The 19,437-nt window shown below is 37.9% G+C and overlaps 1 protein-coding gene across 3 annotated transcripts in view; it reads right to left on the bottom strand.

The window, feature by feature from the left end:
• Positions 1-19,437, bottom strand: part of LOC105734446 (zinc finger matrin-type protein 1-like) — a 407,528-nt gene that overhangs the window by 140,397 nt on the left and 247,694 nt on the right. For all 3 annotated transcript variants that reach the window (XM_064364131.1, XM_064364129.1, XM_064364132.1), the window contains exon 2: positions 1,149-1,327. The gene's annotated coding sequence lies outside the window, so the exon portion shown is untranslated. The remainder of the gene's footprint in view (positions 1-1,148; positions 1,328-19,437) is intronic.

The following is a 19,437-nucleotide window of genomic DNA, read 5'->3' as shown; positions in this document are numbered from 1 at the left end:
TTCCTAATGACAAACGCAATCTTTTGCTGAACTGTTTGAACGTTACCTACCCTCTCTTGAGAATTGTACCATGTCAGAAGCTTAGTAATAGAGTAGAGAGAGCACAGACTTTAGAGGTGAAGACCTGGGTTTGGATCTTGACTCTGTCACTTGCTGGCAGTATAATCTTAGCCAGTGAACCCTCTGGGTCTCAGTTTGCCTATTTGTAAAATGGGAAGAATAATTTCCTAATGTAGGGTCTGGTGAGATCTGGCACATTGCTTGTGCTTAATAAGGGACAGGTGAGATGATTTCTCTATAAATGCCATTCTAGCCTACCCTGTGCACAGAGCCCTGTACCAGCCACTGTAGAGATGTTCCAAGTGAGACATATGACCTTGGCCTTCAGTCAGTTCCAATGAGCTAGAGATGAAAAGCCATCTACCAACTCCAGGATCACAGAGGGGCAGAAAGTCATCATTTTCCCTTCTGCAGCAGCTTCCCTCTGCTTTCCTTTGCTTTGGATTTTCTTAAAAAAAAATCCTTTATAATTCCAGAAAAAGCTCCCAAGCATCACTGTTTATTATATGATTTTTTAAAGTATGCAAAAACATTTATCATATATATTTTATAAAAGAGCTATGAACTTTAATCTGGAAAAATAATTCTAAGTGGAAGGGGAAAAAGCCAATTGAGGGCACAACATTTAAAATAAAACTTTAGAAATGGCAGTGTAGGAGGGCTTTTAAAAATGTCATTTTATTTAGTATTTCTTTGAGAAAATTAATGATCGGAACAAGCAGAAATGTTAGCACTTTTTTGACACCTTCCTATGCACGCTCAGAGACTGTGCTGTCACAGCTGAACATTACAAGAACAATCTGTGAGAGATAATGCACTAAATGTGCCTGCAAGAGGGAAGCTTGTCCCCTCAGGGTCCTGGACTTGGAAACCATCGATGGCCCCTCTGAGGACACAGGTTAAGGCCCAAGATAGTCTCTGAGCAGGGCAAGGGTCAGCGGGGACAAGGGACCCACGTACCACTTGCCCTATCGTTGCCATTCATTCCTCAGCTTGGGCAAGGAGGTGGGGAAACACGTTGTGTGGTCTCACTTCCTTTGGTTTACCAGCCTCCAAATCACTCATCCCAGAATGGCAGCTTTACTTACCAGAGCCATGGTGAAGGGCCTGAAGTCATGAGGGAGAAGGGTCACTATGGCTCAATAAGAATCCTGTTGGCCAGAGGTCCAGTCTGGGTCACACAGGTACTTGGCACAGTTCTCCAGGGCTCTGAGGATATGCTGAAACCCTCGAATACAGAAAAAGGTCTGGCTCTGCTCCACCAACTCTGTAGAGAAACACACACATAACAGGATGCCATGATTGTTGTTTCGATAGTCATGAGAACAACTATTATATTTTATCTGACTAACGGTGCTCCATTTTTTTTCCTGTTGATTTTTGGACAATTTTATTATGTGAAAGTAGAATAAGCTCGAGCTGGAACCTTTCAAATCGTAACACGGCTCAGAGAATGTTGTCAAACACCATGACTGCACTGATATGTTCATTATCTCCACATGACATGCTGTGTATTAGGTCAGACCATATGAAATTGCTATTTTTCTAGATCTCATCTGGTCAAATATTGGTAATTTCATATGGCTCATTTAACACCTGTTTGTTTGCCAATATCTGTTTCCCACCCTAAAGTGTAAGTGCTGTGAGAGTAGGGGCTTTGTTATGTTCACCGGTGTATCCCTGGGACTTAGAACAGTGCCTGACACAGAGGCGGCATTCAAAAACATTCATGGAATGAATGAATATGCGAGTTCCACTAATTTCTAGTGAAACTGTATTATGTGCCAGGTACCGTGCTAAAAATGAGGAATATATGAAAAACACAGTCTTATAGAGCTTTGAGTTCTTTTGGGAAAAAGAGACTTAAATCAGTACCCCAAAAAACTAACAAACACTGGGATAAGGGGTAATGTAGGATGCAAGGAGAGAGATTAATCCTAGTGTCTGCAATGACATGGCAAGTGGCACGTGGGTCCCTTGTCCCCGCTGACCCTTGCCCTGCTCAAAGACAATCTTGGGGGCCATCAGATGGTTTCCAAGTCCAGGACCCTGAGAGGACAAGCTTCCCTCTTCCATTGGTGGGTCCCGGCCTGGATTGGGTTGGTAGAGGAGAAAGTAAAGAGGGCTGAAGTGTAGGTTCCCAGTCAATTAAAACATCAGTATTGACATCGGAAAAGGGAGAATTGGGTAGGTGAAAACAGAAGCAGAAACAGTCGTAAAAGCATAATCAGATTTCTGATGTCAGACATGTTCACGTACAGTTCCACCAACCACAGAAAAACTGAGGGCAGTAGCCATCTCCCTGTGAGGTTGGCTGAATGAACCAAAGCACACCTTTTAGTTAAAAATTAGCATAAATCAAAGGTATGAAAAACAGGCAAGACTAATTGGGTAAAAAAAATAGGCAAAAGAATCTTCACCAACAAGGGCTGTAGTATCGTCCTGAGGATGGAGTGTGCTTTTTTTTTTTTTGACTTCTTGTTTACCTTGCATGTAAATGTACCAGGAACTAGTGTTTGACCAGTTTTGTGTCTATTTACTGTCTTTACATTTATTGTCTGTCTCTGCCTATTTCTCTCATTCCAAACACTTTAGAAATAACAAAGATTTTCTGAGTTCAATGAGAAAAACATCACTACTGCTAGCATTTGTTCTATCAAATGCATTCAGTAGAATGCCACTTCTGGGTAGGGTGGAGTTTATAGTCTGTCGTGGATCACACAGCTGACATTGCCAATAAGTATAAGATATGATTTCAGGCTCCATCATTGTTACCCTGGGAAGAGAGCGCAGTCCTGCAGGTCTTGCAGTTACACAAAGAGGGCCCTCTAGAATGTGGCTGCATTTAAAACAGCAAAAAGAAAGTGTAGAAGAATGAAACACTTTGGCACGTATTCTCCAAATGCAGAGTCTTTCTCTCTAGATTTCAATGTTTGCTCTTCTTCCTCATCCTTCCTCTATTCTAGGCGATGAGGGGAAAGATCACATCATCTCTGAGTTCAAATCCCAAAACTATTTCCTGGTCATGGCTATCCCAGCCTGGCAAAGAAAAGAGCTACTGTCCTCACAACCTTGCATTGCTTCCAGGCTGGTCCTTTCCTGGAAAGGCATCCCACAGTATAAAAAGCAGCTTCTTCACAGAGCGGCTTCAGCCCCGACTGAGCCTTTGGGAAAGGAACGCTACAAATTGTGGTGCTTCTATTGTATGAGCAATTCAATGGGCATTTCATTTCCAGTCAAAATCCAAACTAGTTAAAGTCAGCCTGTACAAGCTGCCTTGCTGAAAAACAGCAGCTTGCATTAAAATTACAATTATATTGTTTTGCCATGTCAGAAGCAAAGGTTAAAATCATATCTTGGCTGGACATTGTTTCTATAATATTGGCCCTCTGCAAAGCTGCCATGTGGATGAGCCCAGAAATGATGTGAAATATTTCTAATACAAATTTTATTTTTATGTGAAACTATTCAAATGCTGCTGTACAACATGAACTACCTGAACCAAATCAAATCCTCAGGTCAATTCCTTCTTCCGAGTGCTCCTTAGATAACAAAGTCTTGTTCTGCGAATCTGTTCAATATATTAAAGTTGATTCACTCGGACAGTGTGTAAGATATAATACATTAATCTGGGCCATTTCAATTTCTGAGGCTGGGACTATAAAACTGGTGTGCTGCATATCTAATTTTTTTTGAATACCTGATTTATGCATTCCTCTGATGCCGAGTGTCGATGGTATGGTGGATGCGGCTGCTACATTAACAACGGGCTGCATCAGCACTCAAATCTTATCTTGTTAAATCAGACAAATGTAGCTCAATGAAAAGGAAGGAATAAATGCCTGGGATGGTTGAAAGGAGTGAATTTTAATCCTGTTTGTTAGGGGACTTTCATGGTTTGCACTGGATGACTAAGGGGTGGGGGGCTTCCCTGGAGACTTTAGGTACCATGATTTATATTTATATGTAATACATATAATGTACCCAGAGCACATATATGAAAATATACACCTTATACAAATCAGCACACACCCTAACAGCAGAAACAGTGCTGCAAGATGCAGTGTCTATATTTTACAGATGCTGTAAAATCTCTATTAGACAATTTGTAAAAATGGGTCTCTTTTTAATATTTCCATTACAAGTATAAAAACTGCTCCTTTGTGCATAATTCTCTATATTTTTTCATCAAAAAGAAGTTACCATGAAGGCTAAATACCAGGAGGATGGAATCGCTTATTACAATCATTATAAATATGATGCTTTCAGGAACTTTTGTGGCACACTGAATACTGCTGCCATTCTATAGACAGACAGTATTAATTCTCATTGAAGGGAAACGTCCCTGTGTTTGCACAATCAACAAGACCTTTAGAAATTATCTTTGTGCTATACGAGAAGAAAAGTTTTATCCCTGCATATAAAACAAACATCCAAGGCATTTATAATAGATAAAATACACTTCAGAAATAAATTCTTAGCGTGGACCCTATCCTACTAAACTCTAATTTAAATCTCCTTCTCTTAAAGTATCCAGAGTTCAGCTTCAGAAAATAGAAGTCAATCAAAATCTTTCATTTGACCCAAAAAATATGTTTGGAAGCATGGGAGCACCACAACACAGTTGTAAACATGCATTGCCTATTAACGTGTAAGTGTCACAAAATACAACAATTACAAAAGAGGCCAAAGTGGAGCTAGAATTATTTAATTGGCTCAAAGATAAACTTGCCTGCTCAGTGACACTTTGGAAACATATTATTTAAACATAAGTTCAGCTGTGCTTTCATTGGCTTCTCCCTTTCCTTAGTGTTTAATTATAGAAGGTATATGTGTCAAGGGTGGGAGAAGATGAAATCTTGTAAACAAGAGATACACTGGCATCCCTCTCTTCCTTGTGGTGTTACATTTCCAAGGTCTGCATCCACTATCTGCAACATTGCTATTAGTTACAATGGTCAGAGCTGTGACATGCAAACATTGAAGATGGTAACTGATTAGTACATACGACCAGATGAACTGGTCAAAGCTTTCGTACATGTTTTAGAAATACAGAATGTTATTGCTGGGAGAGATCAGAGAAAGCCTCTTGCCAAGTCTAGTCATTTTGCAGATGGAGACATCCAGGCCAAGAATTTTAAAAAGGCTTGGCCAAGTTCAAAGCCAGGGCTAGACCCAAGTCATCTGATATTCAATTCAGTCCATTGCTTCTTGATTGCACCACAAATCCAAAGCTTCCCATACCTCAGGCAGCCCCCACTCCCTGAACAATAGCCTCAAGCCAGAGCCCCTCCCTTTTATACAAATCAATATTCCCTAGACTTCTCATTAGCACTAAAATTTGGACTACATGTTTCTGAAAATGTCATGAAATCTCAGCTCATGTGAGCCTTATCTTAATAGTAGTAAATTGTGAGTCATGTTTGGGCAAGATTCGGAGAATGAAAACTTGAAATTATTTAGCTCTTAAGAGAAGAAAATATCTTCATTATCCTCTTTAGAGTACTCAAACTTGGCTTTAATTTGATAGGATGTAAACATGTCTTTAAAAGCATCAATAGAAAGTATGGAGACAGGTAATGCCAGCAGCATGGAATCCAGGAGCATGGGCAATGGTGATACCCGGTTCAGGGAGAGCACAGTGGAATGATGGAAATGGCAGGGCGAGGGTAACATATGCTGCTGCTCAGGGCTGAGTGCCACCCGACCTCTTCTGTGCAGTGAACACGTGATGAAGTGTGTAGAACAAATGGAAAAATGACTTTTAAGCTGGAAAATAAAACAGGCACCTTGCTAGTCAATCACGTTGTTTCATTGAAGGGCTCTTCCCGGACTCCCCACATTGCTGAAAATGAAAAGAAGATGCCCACTTAGCAGACCACAGGCCAACATGTCACCCAGCAGGGGAAGCCTCTGACCCTATGACAGATGGATTCAGTGGGCCGTTGGTGGCACAGTACGGGGTACTCTGGCCACAAGAATGGTCTGGAGCTATAAGGGGCCTCAGCCATTTTCCAAACTTTGCCCTTTCTGAAAGAAGTTTAGGGTCACAGAAATGCATAATGCTTGAGGAAAATGTAGATACGATGGAGGGAGAGTGGACAATCAGCCGGATCATTTTGATTGCCAAAAGGAAGAAGAGATCTGAAGCTTGAATTAAGACTTCATTAGTTCACATGGGATGCTGCAGATGTATTAAGAGCAAATAATGTGAGATGGGAGCCTCACTAGAGGCTTGAATTTATGTCAAAGTAGCTCCATTACATATGTGTTCCCCAGGGTCAGACTACATTAGCTAGTTTCCTCATTCCACATATGATGAACTAAAGAGTCAATGGAGTGTACTTCAAAAATGCCTCTATAAAACATGTGTGGAGTGTCCATAGAACATAGGTTCAGTTTAAGTGTGTGTGCATGTGTGCATATTGCACGTGTGTATGTGAGAGACAAGGAGAGGGAATAAGACATAAAATGTCTCTAAGGTCACAGAACACTGACCTCATTGGCGGGGCTAATTTGATTGTGCGGGAACAATAGCACTGTACTCCTTTGCCAGCGAAGTGCATGCTAATTATGCGATTTGCCCTTGATAAGACCTTGGTGGGTCATTCAGCAGTTGTGATCTGTCACTGACTTCTAATCATGTATTATCGTCTGGGTGAGTCAGAATGGGACCCTAAGCTTTCTGTCTTTACAGCAATGTGGCACTCTAATTACCTTATGCCAAGTGGATATGCAGCTACTGAATTAAGTGATCAGTGCGATTGCCTTCAAAATCTTCTCTTTCTCCTTTGTGTTGCTTCATGGCAATTTACATTTTAAGATGCCATGAAGGTTTTGGTGTGACTGAAAATGCCACTCTAAAAAATAATTATTTTATTTTAAATTTAAGCAGGATAATATTAAATTCATGCCATACTAGCATCTTACCTTATTTCTGTGGCATAAAAGCAGAAGCTACAATAAGAACCCTGTGAGCAAACTTGTTGAAAAGCACCATGTTGGGAGCCTGACTTTTGCTTTCAAAAAATAAAAATTGAAAAGGATTGGGAGTGGTTTAGGTGTGGAGATGCTCTTGAGAGTGAGAGGACTTTCTAAGGCCCTTAAGTTTTTACTGTACTAATTATTTGCACTTAATAAGCAGACTTTAACATAAGCATTATTTTTTAACTTTTAAACAGCATTCCGGATCCACCAAGGGCTATATATGCAACAGAGATAAATTAAAACTCAAGGAATTAAATCTCACCACAAAATATTCATTAACTTCGGTAATGATAAATTGACCTTATAAGTATTTTAAGTTCAGTAACAATTCCTGACATGTCGGTTAACTTGTTCCACAATAGTTTGAGGGATCAGTGTGGTCCTAATTATGGCTATGTGGGTTGCATTATTTTTCTGATACTTTAAAATTTTGTTAGCGCTATGATATAATTCTCTATTGTTGCACAGAAGCTCTCAAAAACTACAAGCAATCTGTTATGCTAAACCGGTTGTAACAACATCTGTATTTGCCTAGAGAATGATCTAATGCCTTTTGCAAAGAAAATGTACTATGGCATTTATAAAATTTGATAAGATACACTGATGTGGATGATCCTTGAAAATATGAACTCTGAAGTGCTCCTTGAAAGTTGTCATAAAACAGACCAAAAAAAAAAAAAAAAAAACAACCATCACAACATCATAGAGCAAAAGTTACTGTGCTACTAACAGGAAATATAAAAGGATTTTCAAAGAATTTCTGCCTTGTGTGTCAACATTGCTGCAGAATTCTTTTATAGTAACTGAAAACTCAAAACCAAAGAGGACAATTGAGAGAAAAATTGCAGCCTTATTTTCCTTGAATCACATGATGTGGGAAGAACATTATTTGTTGAATCGTTGGTTTGTTTGGGTGGGAGGGGGGAGAGAAAGAGTGGGCAAGATAGTGAAAGAAACGGGGTGGAGGGAGAAGGAGGGGGATTAAGAGAGCCCAGAGAGAGAGGGAGGGAAGAAAGAGAAGAAGAGGCGAGAAAGAGAGAAGCCTAGACTCAGAATATTCTGCATTCCCTGGGTGGCAAAACAAAAGAGCCCAAGGAGGGGGGAAAAAACTGTGGAAAGTTGACACAGTCAAGAATAATGGCTAAATCTATCAAGTTTGATCAGGTCTACTATAATGAAGTGAGGCTTCATATTCCAAGCAGGGACAATGAAGACAGGAGTCAGGCTCTAGAAATGCGCTGCTCACTTTGTGCTTGGAATATGCAGCAGCCAGCAGGGAGCCACCAGATAATTACACAGTATTTGTGCGGTTCCAGGAAGCTTCCCGCGCAGGTTGAATGCCCGTGCTATATTAAAAGGCAGCACAGTGAAATGTTTTTAATGAATATTTTTGTCAGAGAAAGAAAAGGCATTTGAATGATTGTGTATGTGAGAGAGAGAGGGAGAGAGAGTGTGTGTGTTTACGCTTGCGCATGGGGAAACCAGAGGTGGAATATCACTGTCAAAATACAGGTACCTTTATTTATTTTTATTCCATTATTTACCATTTCAAGAGTCTGACGTGCTTTCAATAATACGAATCACAACATTCGGTTAATGTTATTTTGGGCTAATTGTACATATAATCCCTTAACTAATATTTGCTAATAATATCTTTCAATGAATTAGTACATCAAACAGAGGCTTAAAACTACTTTTAAAAATTCCAACAGTAAATGAAATGTTTAGACACATCGAATCAGGAAATCTAAAGGAGAAGTAACACAGATGTTGATACTTACTAGTCAGTAGCCTTTGGCAGTGATAGCTCTAAAACATAAGAATACATTATTTCAGCTCTCTTTAATTCTCACCTAACAGATGTGAATAATCCACTGAATTTTAAACCCACATATTCTATTCACAATGCCCATTTAAGTTCATTTTTCAGGGCAAGGCAAGCCACGTACACTCACAGAATTCACTGGGTAAGGTTGTGATTTTTTAAAGTCCAATTCTATGAATATAATGCGAGCTATATTTCAAATGTTTTTTGTTTACTTGATGAAAAAAATATATAACTTCCTAAAATACATTTTCCGGTGCTGGTGCTACATATGTAAAGGCAGCTTTTTAAAGGCTAAATGATGCTCAGCAATTAGCCATAGACATCACACAATAACTTCCCTTTCCCAAATTAAATAAATTCAGCAATTCAAACCCTTTGGATAACAAAAGCATCTCACAGATATTTCTCCTTCATATCAAACGATTTTCAGATAATGTAATGACTTACAAACCAAGGTATTAATTTAGGCCTGAAACCTCCACATTTTAAAAGGGGATATTGTATTTCACATGGCTAAGTACCGATTGTGAACCATTATCACTTTTAACAAGTACATTCTGATGAGGTAGCATGGATCTTTATTTGAAGGGAGAGTTCCTACCACATTGCATGACACGGATGGTAGAGGTCAACAATTAAGAACAGTGAGAGTCACAGGATTTGTTGGTTGAAAGATGGGTCTGATGAGGCAATTTTCTATCTTTTTTTTCTCCCAAAGAGTAATTTCAAGTAGATTTCTCAGTCAAGAGGCCTGCCACTCCCTCTAGCAACTGACTAAAATTTAATAGCTTTGACCCTCAAACACACACACACACAAGCACACACACACACACGAAACCACACACTGAATTCAACAAAAGTGGTGACTGGCCCCAGATTATTGTAAGAGAAAGCAATAGCCATTCCAAATTCTCAAGGATTTGTTTCAAGGTTCCTGTCATTGAAATGTTTTCTTTTGTAAGCTGTATTATTAATAATTGCAAATACCTAAATGGGAACATTTAAATGAAAACTGGTTTCTTTTATCACATGAAGAAAAAAAATAACTCTTTTAGAAAATAGATTTGAAATGAGTATACATAAAATACTGAAAAGGAAATTTCAGGAGGTATATATGGTTATGTATATCTGACAAGAAAGACAGGCAATTACCTTGGCACGTTTAAATTTGATTATCAATCTGTCCTCGAAGACTTTCAATATTAAAATATAAACAATGGTCAGGTATATTTTCTTTCATTTGAATTACAGCTGCTTACAAATAACACTCTATTATGCCATGGGTTAAAAACATAAATAACACAAAATGCTTTTTAGTCATCTTTTCTACTTTTCAATTTTTAATAAAGATACTCCACTACTATGTTAAGCAGAAATTTGGATTCATCATAAAATACATAAACCATACAGGCCAAAATGGTCTGATCATCTTTCTAGAAGTTTTAAAACAAAAGACTTCATTTTAATATCATTTGATCAGAAGATGAAAAGCTTGGAAGAGTGGGGAATGGGCTTTTCTACTTTTGTTAGAATTTCTGGAAATATATACACACAAGAACAGTTCTCAATCACAGGCAGACACAAAGGGCTCAAGAGAGGTCATCTTTCCATTTTGGTCCAATCATAATTAGTAAACATTTTCAAATCCCGGGCCAACATAGAGATGAAATCATATTGAAGTTTTGTTCTATACCTTCCTTCCTCCAAGAGACCATAGTGAAAATGTACATTTACATGCAATAGAACGTCTAAAGCCTATTTCTCCTATAGACCCTACAATCTGAGTTTCCACCTTTGTTGTCAGTTGTCCATACAAATCTTTCTGAATGAGGCCTTGGGGATGAGACTCAGAGTGAAAGGGGCCATGCCAAACACTTCAGGCTTGGGGGAAGGTATGGTGAGGGCTTGAGGGGAGGCAGTCTTTTCTTAAGATCACTGCAGTCATGCTTCTACAATTCATGGTGTCATTTTCATTTGTCCTGCTCTGTTCTGGCAGCTACCTAGAACTAAATTAGAAGATTTGCTTAGTTTTACATCATTTGCATTGGACCTCCTCATTCTGAAGTCTCAGATTTCATAGGGTCTTTTTGTGAAAGGAAGAGTAAGGTTTTCTTTAATTCCCTTAGCCTGGGCACCCTCATAAAACATTAATGTGTTAAAAAGAAGAAGTAGAAAAAAACAATAGTCTTTCCTATGTAGAAAATAAAACTACTATTCTTCTGTCCTGAAAGCCTACATGTTGTCGTACACAAATGCTGGCGTATTCATAAGCAGCATCCTTATATTTAAAGGAATGTTACCCCCAAGATTAAGTGGTCCTTGGAAATGCCAACAACTGCGTTCCAGCCCCTTTGCCTGCAAAGAGCTTTGTGGCATAGAAAAAGGTTCCTCTTCACCTTCTAAGCTTCATTTTATTCAATTGGCTCTTTTTCACATTGTTATAGCTGGTGAATATAGCAAAGTTGGATTCAGAAGAGAACCTTAAGCGTTATCATAATGCTTAGAAGAAATGGCTTCACACTGTATAATCTATCAAAGGTGTCAGATTTACAAAATGCAGATTTTCTGTCACATTTGGGCACTCTAAGCACTGTATCTTTTCACTAAGGTGCTGACTGCTGTTTTAATGAGGCCCTTTGGTGGCTGTAAAAAACTGAAAGATGAGGATTAGAGGGGTTACCCTAGATATTGTCTATTTGTCTTACAAATTTCACACTAACTACCAATTACATCGCCATAAACCTTTTGGCTACTTCAAGCTGTATGCCATATAATACATAAAAAATACGCTATGTTAACCTCTCCTATATTATACACGTAACTACAGCCACTGATGCAAGTAACATATCTAATGAAGCCAATAATGAGGCTCTTTAAAAGTAGTCTTGTTATAGGAATAATATTAGAGCAGTTCAGTTAGAGGCTAAGGTCCATTATGGAATACTTCCTGTATACTCTGGTCCCAGGTCTGGAAAGATGCTGACACACTAATTCAAGCTCAAGAAGGGCATTAATCTTGCAACCTTCTACTTGTCATGCTTAATGGGACATCCTGTCTAGGTGAAATGAACCTGATGTATCCAGGTAAACATAATTTAATAAGGAAAGATAAAAAGAAATAGACATCTGGAATGACCCTAGGGAGATGAAAATACCTGTCTTTTTATTTAAGAAGCTAACTCTCCAGAAGAATCTACATTGTGCAGGGACAGGGTTGTACATAGTAGGCACTCAAAAATGTGTACTGCATTAAGGAATAAATGGAAAAATCATGGTTAACATTTTGAGACATCTCTGTTGTTTTTTCTCCCTCTAAATATCCTGCAATCCATTTTGTTGGCGGGGAATGATAATACCAGGCAGGGAAGGCAACTGTGTTCATCTTGAGGAAGAAGACACATATTAATGTGGGGTTAAGCATCTGAGTGTGAAATCAAGATCCGCAACAATACAGCATGAGATTTAAAAAGCAGGCATGAATGTCAGTGAGTAACCGTGCATCCTCTTTCATTTGCAATCACTCTTAAGTCTAATGAGCTTCCAAAAATTGTGTCAGTGTTTCAGATAAGCTTATAAAAGGCAGCTGTTGGAGAAGGTAGAAGTCCATCCTGTCAAACTACCATCACACACATCACACACACACACACACACACACACACACCACACCACAGACAAACACAGACACACACACACATACATGATGCATACTGGGGCTCTGCTTCCCTCAGTTCATGCTTGGGCACTAATCTCCTACTGCTTTGAGAGAGACAAATCTAAAATAGCCCTGGAGAACACTGATTGGCCTTACCATTTAAAACAGCTAAGTAGTATCAAGAATCAAGCTAGTTAATATTCTAGGTGATAAATCTATCTATGCTCTAAGTCAATGAATAGAGTTTGTCTTTGGAAATTTTCCAAGTTCTCTTTGATTCAAAGACAAAATGAACATGGCATTATTTGGTCAAGGTTTAAAAATTAGACAAGTGGTAAATACGATTCAAAAGTGGTATCTGAAAACATTTGAAAACTCAGATTTCTCCAGTCCTTCTTCCAGCTATTTTCAGATAAGTTAATACATGGTTAAATAAATTATTTTGACAATAATGTGGTTAAATCCATTGTTGTGAATTTGAATTTATCACATTTCTATATTTAGCTGGCCAGGCACTTGTAAATCTCCAAAGCTCATTTTTATGGAAAAATCAATGCATTTCCCCCCCTCAACACCCAGATAATATATGTTACTTGTGAAAATGAGTCTTTTACTTACAATTTATTTCTCATGGGGACAGAGAAAAATGTATATGGGCACTCAACAAATGAATTAAAATAAAAGGCTGAAGAGAACTCTCACCAATAAAAACTCTAATTGGATAGTTCTGCCATGACAGGTCTTCCTCAGCTTTCTCCCTCACTTGCTAGAGTATCTGCAGAACGTTCACCTGGATAAGCATCTTTGCATATTGCTATGGTTCGTTTTCTAGGCAGGCTGAATGTTACCAATTCCACTTGGCATGATTATCCAAGATGATAGGAAGTTGCCCATGCTAGAGGAACAAATTTGTCCTGTACTCATTATTAGAAAGGATATGAAAGAATACTCTTAATGGAAGACAGCCGTCTTCCTGGTGAAGTTGAGTAGACAGGGGTATATGCAGATAAGTAGGCATTTAAACCACCACATATAACTTTTTATTCATATTGTTATTTTTGTCCAAATCTCTTAAGTGTCTCATCTACAAAGTGTTAAGAGGAGTTACTTATTCATTAAACACTTTGCATAATCTTTATAAGCAGCACCATGGAAACCAAAAGTACTGTACTACTTCGGTCTTTCTGTGGTTGAACTCAAAGAAAGAATTTCCATCCATAGTGAATAAAGAAGAAATGTGCCTTCCTTGTGTTCATCTCTTTTTTCTCATAAATGTTTTCTTAATGATTACAATCTTGGATTAGTACCTATCCATTTCTGACCCTTTAATCAGAATTGGGAGATTCATAAGCTGCCAGACTTGGAGGTAACCACGAGGCTCTTCCCAAATCACTCCCAATGCTTGGAGACTGCCTCTACATAGCATTCTAGAGATAGAATTTGTTCTTGGGGATTTTGCTCTGTTTGTCCATGATCTTGAACTCTAGGCCCTTATTCTTGCCCTTAGATGACACATGATTCCATCTAAATAGGTAAAATGAGGTGCAAGGGGAAGAAAATCTACCAGTAGAACATACAAGCGACATTTGGAATCTATGGGCCTGATTCCCAGAAATCTGAATTAAAATGAGATTTGGAATGAGAAAAAAAAATTTGATGTTTCTAATCATTCTAATAAAGCTATCTAGCTTCTGCTGGATCATTTTTTATACCAAGAGTTGTGCTCTATTCTATATGGAATAGACTACGCTAAGCTGGATAAAAAATGTCACCTTAGGCACCTGAATTAATAGTTTGGTTATGTACTCGGTTAAGTCTTTACTATAGATCAGCATAAGTATGCTAGGCAGACAATTCTTTAGAGCTAACATTTTAAAAAGGTGCCAAAGCCCCTTTGAGATCTGTGTGAATTATCCAGGTTCAGGGAAAAAAATGTTAAATATACTGCGCTTTTCTACCCCCCTCATTTCTTAGTTGCACTGAATAAGTAAAATTGCAGCAAAGTTGGCAAGAATAAATACTTCCTCGGTTTTTCTAAAGCTGCAATTAATGATAATGAAGCTATACCTTATATGGCAAGAAATACAGTACAAATTGGATAAGTAAGAAAAATGATCAGCCATTGTGTGCCTCCGATATAGTACATCAAGGTATCGCCACTGTGAGGCTATCTTTATTTTAAACCATTAAACAAAACAATATAAATCTGCAGGCAGGTGTTTCTTGTTGCAGAAGTATTGAAAGTTGTAATGCAAACAATCTAATTTTAGCATCTATGTAGAGTGTGAAGTAAATTTACTGATCACTGATGCATTGAGCATAGGAAGAAACAATCAGCAGGAGCTTTCAGCAAGATTATCCTATTAAAGCAGGAAGACTTCATGTGGTTGTTAAGGAAGTAGTCAAAAGCAGGTGATGGAAGTGGGGGTTTGACGACTCGTCAGTAGGCCCAGTGTACATGTTAAGTTGTTGTTTTCTGCTCAGCTAAGCAGCAGAGAATTGATATGTTAGCAATGAAGTGCAATGACAATTAAATTGTAACTGACCTACATGTTACCGTCATTATGCGTTCTCTTTTTTACTGCTTTCCCTCTTATTTAATCACACAGTATGGGGTTTTTATTAGGCTGTAATGTTAAAATCTTCATCCATTTAGCCATAAATGTGTGACTGGATATCTATCAGACTTCCTTGCACTATACAAACAAAGCCATTTTGCTGAATCACTGTTGACTTGTTTGTGGCCTAATTTAATGAGCGTAATAACTTACATTACTATCCAGTTAACATTTAGGAGCCCAGAAAAGACCTGCTAGCATGCAGTAAGCTACTGTATATATTCTCTATTCATATCACTCCCCTTTGCAGTAAATTTTATACAATAATATGCACTGCTTACAACATAAGCTCAGCTTCCATCAGCTGAGGATAGCACTCTAGTAAGTTCACTATGCTTAGCCTGAAATGCTTCCTACACTCGAGAACAAACCAATATGATTCCCTTTTTCTGGATACTATAGTGGCTATATCTTCATCCCTTATAAAATAATAAACACAGGTTATATAACCTGCAGACAAAGATAGTTTCGTCTTTCTTCCTATTTTTCTTACTGATATTTTAAGCCTCTACCCACCCCCAAACTCGGGAATGAAAAATAGTTACTCAAGGAGAGGGAAATAGAAACCATTGTCAATTAAACAAAATAGAGTTCCAGGATAAAATACAAAAGCAAGAAGTCAACAAATAAACTGGCTTGTCCCTATTTATATGTATGTGATTAAGCTATGATCTTGAATATGTACTATTTTATATTTCCCTTTAAAAAAGTTCCCCATCCTCCCATTTGACCCACACACATCTATATGTTGTCTTTCTAAATGTTTCTTTAACACAATCATATTGAAATTTATCTGTGTTTTCATTACATTACTTTGAAACAAAGATTTAAGAAAACCTTTGTCACCTGACTTTGCTTTAGCCATTTAACTAGCACCTGACAATTCAGTGAATCACCAAAAAAAATCTCATTACTTTCATCCTAATTTTTTGCACAGAAGACACAATCAAAGCTCTTTACTTGTGCCAAATAATCATTATTTAAAAAGAAATACACACACACATACATACAGAGTGGACAATTTACAAATAAGCACTTCCATATTGAGAGATCTGGAAGAGACAAACTTTAGTTTTTCCTTCACCTTTCAGAGCAGCATCACTGCATTGAGTCAAGATTTAAGCCTTTAATTACTATCCATTACACAATATCTCAGATTGACATTATAATCTTAGAAGTTTCTAATAATACGGTGGGAAAAATTATAGATGGAAGAGATAGTTCTAAATTGTATTCCTTTTCATGAAATAGGCAAAGGCAACCTTCAGGCTTCTCATCCCAGGGGAAAATGCATCATTCTGGACAAGTGGGAAATTACTTTGGTTTTCATAAATGATGGGCCAAGTAAAATTTTGAGATGCTAATTGGGACCTCTATGTCTGTGGGTGTATCAACTCTCCAAAAAGAAGCATTTTATTGACAACTTTAAATAAAATATGTAAACTCTCAGGTCCTAGAAATTAGCAGGGAAAGCAACCATAACATAAATTTTATTTCTTCAACATTGAGCTCCTACTAAATTCCAGCCACTCTTCTAGGCCCTCGGGAAAAGGCGACTAAGATAAAAGAACAAACTCCTTGCCCTCATGGGGCATAAATTCTTGTGGAAAAAACAGAGTTAACAAAACATGAACAAACAACAATTATGTAGCATATGAGAAGGTGAGAGATGCTAAAGAGAGAAAAATGCAAATCAGGAAAGGGAGAAGGTGTTCCGTGGGCAAGACTGGGTTTTATATTGAATGTCAGGGTAGATCACACTGAGAAGGTATTAATATGTTTGAGCAAAGACTTGTAAGAGACAAGTAGATAGTTAATAAATAATCTAAATATATATTAAATGCTATTTTAATGTACAGCTTTATACATATAACAGAAATATAATAAATAACTATTATAAACTATAAAAACTATAATAAAAAAACTAGATGCTAAGTTGGATTTCCTTCAAAGAAAGGTTTTTAAAAAAAGCTAGCAAAAAAATACAGTTTGGAGATGGTGTGGAGTCAGGCCACCCGGAAGATGACCCTTACCAGTTGCCCATTTTGAATCCATAACTCATTATTTGTTCTTGTGGTAAACCTGTCACTTGGGGGGATCTAGAGTGATAGCATCATTAAGCTAAGTTGGGTGAAGATGAACCAGTGTAATCTTGACTGCTTATTATATAACACCCCAATAATCACTCCATGTCAGACACTTCAGAAGTGTCTAGTAGGTATTATTATGCTCAATTCAAAGCTGAGTAAAATGGAATTCTGAGAAAGTAACCAAGATGGCATAGTTCTGTCAAATATTCGGTAGAAGAGTGAATCGCTGGACTCCTGTGCCACAGTCCTTTTTCACACTTGTTAGGACAAAACCAAACAAAATAACCAAGTATCAATCAAGAATATCAAATGCTTTGAAGGGTAAACAGTAATTTGGGTAAAGGCTGAATGTGTCAAAACTAGAAGTTAAAAGCTAGCATTGTGAAAATTATGCAAACAATGGGTACAGGGTGCTTTTTAATGTAAAATGTGGACACCAGGTCAAACTTTTAATGGGAACTGCCAATTTATTGATGCCTCTTTCACGACGATGGCTTCTGCTTACCTATATGGTACCTATGTATGAAAAATGGGTCCTTTCCTCAGGGTAGAGACAACTCAGTGCTGGGACAGGTGAGTCAATTGCAAGTAAGATTTTTATCCTCACTGGGTATCACTGTGCATCCATGACCTGCACCAGCAATTCTTGGAAGCCCTGCTTTCTAAATGTAAATAGTGGCAGCCTTCCTAGTGACAGAAGTTAGAGAGGCTCAACTGTTACTTGATCATTTTCTTCATGTTCTGTGTGACTCCATCTTACAATATTATCTTTCTTGATTGACCTTTTCAAAATTCATAGTGGCAATGGTAACAGTGGTAATGTTAATAAAAATCTATAAGAAAAAAGCAATTTATTTTGGTAATACAAGGACAATCTTGGATAAGTACATCTGAAGTTGCTGAGCACTTTCTGTCTACCTTCTTTCTATTCATTTCCTTTCTAATCTCTAGAACCGAGCCACATGAAGTGATACATCTTGGGATTGTAAAAGAAATGTGGGTTTTTGAGCCAGAGAGAAGTGAGTTTGAAGCCCAGCTCTGCCATTTGCAAACTGCATAATCTTGGCTAAGTTCTTTCATCTTTCTATCTGGGCATCAAGTTTCCTTACTGACTACAATGAAATGAGATAATAGCTCTACCTTTCAAGATTTTTTGAGAAGGTTAAATTTCTACCTGAACTTGTTTCTCCCTCCACTCTGCCACCCGTGTACTATCTGTAGGACAAGGGCCAGGTTCAAGGCCTTTCAGAACGTCATCACAGTTCTGTCTTTATAACCCCATCTCCAATCCCCACTATCTTCTATTCTCCAACAACCACATACTACCTTTCTGCACTATCTTTTATGTTCATGTAATACCAACGTGATTTTAGCTCTCCCAAACACACCATAATATTTCAGGACTCTAGGCCTCTCTACATACTCTCTGTTCAACTTGGACTAGTCACCTCTCATCCACAGTCTCTCTGGATGGTTCTTGTTCATCCATAAAGCCTGACTCAGTTTTTATAAAGATTAAATAACAGAATACAGGCTATGTGCTCAGTAGAGTGACAGGCACATATAAAGACTCAGTAAATGTTAGCTCCTTCTCTCTGATACAAACTCCTTTCATAAAATTAAATATGCTTCCTCCTCTGTGTAACTGTACCTTGTGTAATCTTTTCATGTGTCCCACGTTATTGGAGAGAGGCAATATAGATGGCATAGTGAAGTAAGCATTGGATTGAGACTCATTCTGAGTCAATTCTAGAATAGAGATTAAGGGTTGAACTGCTTGGGTTCAAATTCCAGCAATGTCATCTAATTCTATAATCCAGGGCACATTACTTTAACTCTCTAAGTCTTGATTTCCTCATTTTAAAAGGATGATGATAGTAATCATGCCTATGTTACAGAAGACTGTGAGAATCAAAGGGGCTGAGGCACATAACACAATCTGGCACCTAGTAAGTGCTCATTAAAGTTTAGCAATATACCATCATCATCATCTTGTTATCACTATCATTATGACCATTGTTATTACTGACCACAGCACCTATCAAGGAGCCTGTTTACATGGTAGGCACTCAGTATAACTTAGCTTAACATTTTATCAAATCTCCTTAAAATTTGGAAGTTGTCATTTAGGTTAGCTTCCCAATTATAGGCTCAGTCCCCTTACAGGCATCTCCAGATGGCTGAGTGTGAAAGGATCACTCT

Source organism: Aotus nancymaae, unplaced genomic scaffold (assembly GCF_030222135.1).
Source record: "Aotus nancymaae isolate 86718 unplaced genomic scaffold, 86718_ANA_hifiasm-v0.15.2.pri h1tg000057l, whole genome shotgun sequence".
In the NCBI taxonomy this organism is placed as follows: domain Eukaryota; kingdom Metazoa; phylum Chordata; class Mammalia; order Primates; family Aotidae; genus Aotus; species Aotus nancymaae.
The sequence above is the reverse complement of the archived record's forward strand: the minus strand, read 5'-3'. Positions and strand labels throughout refer to the sequence as shown.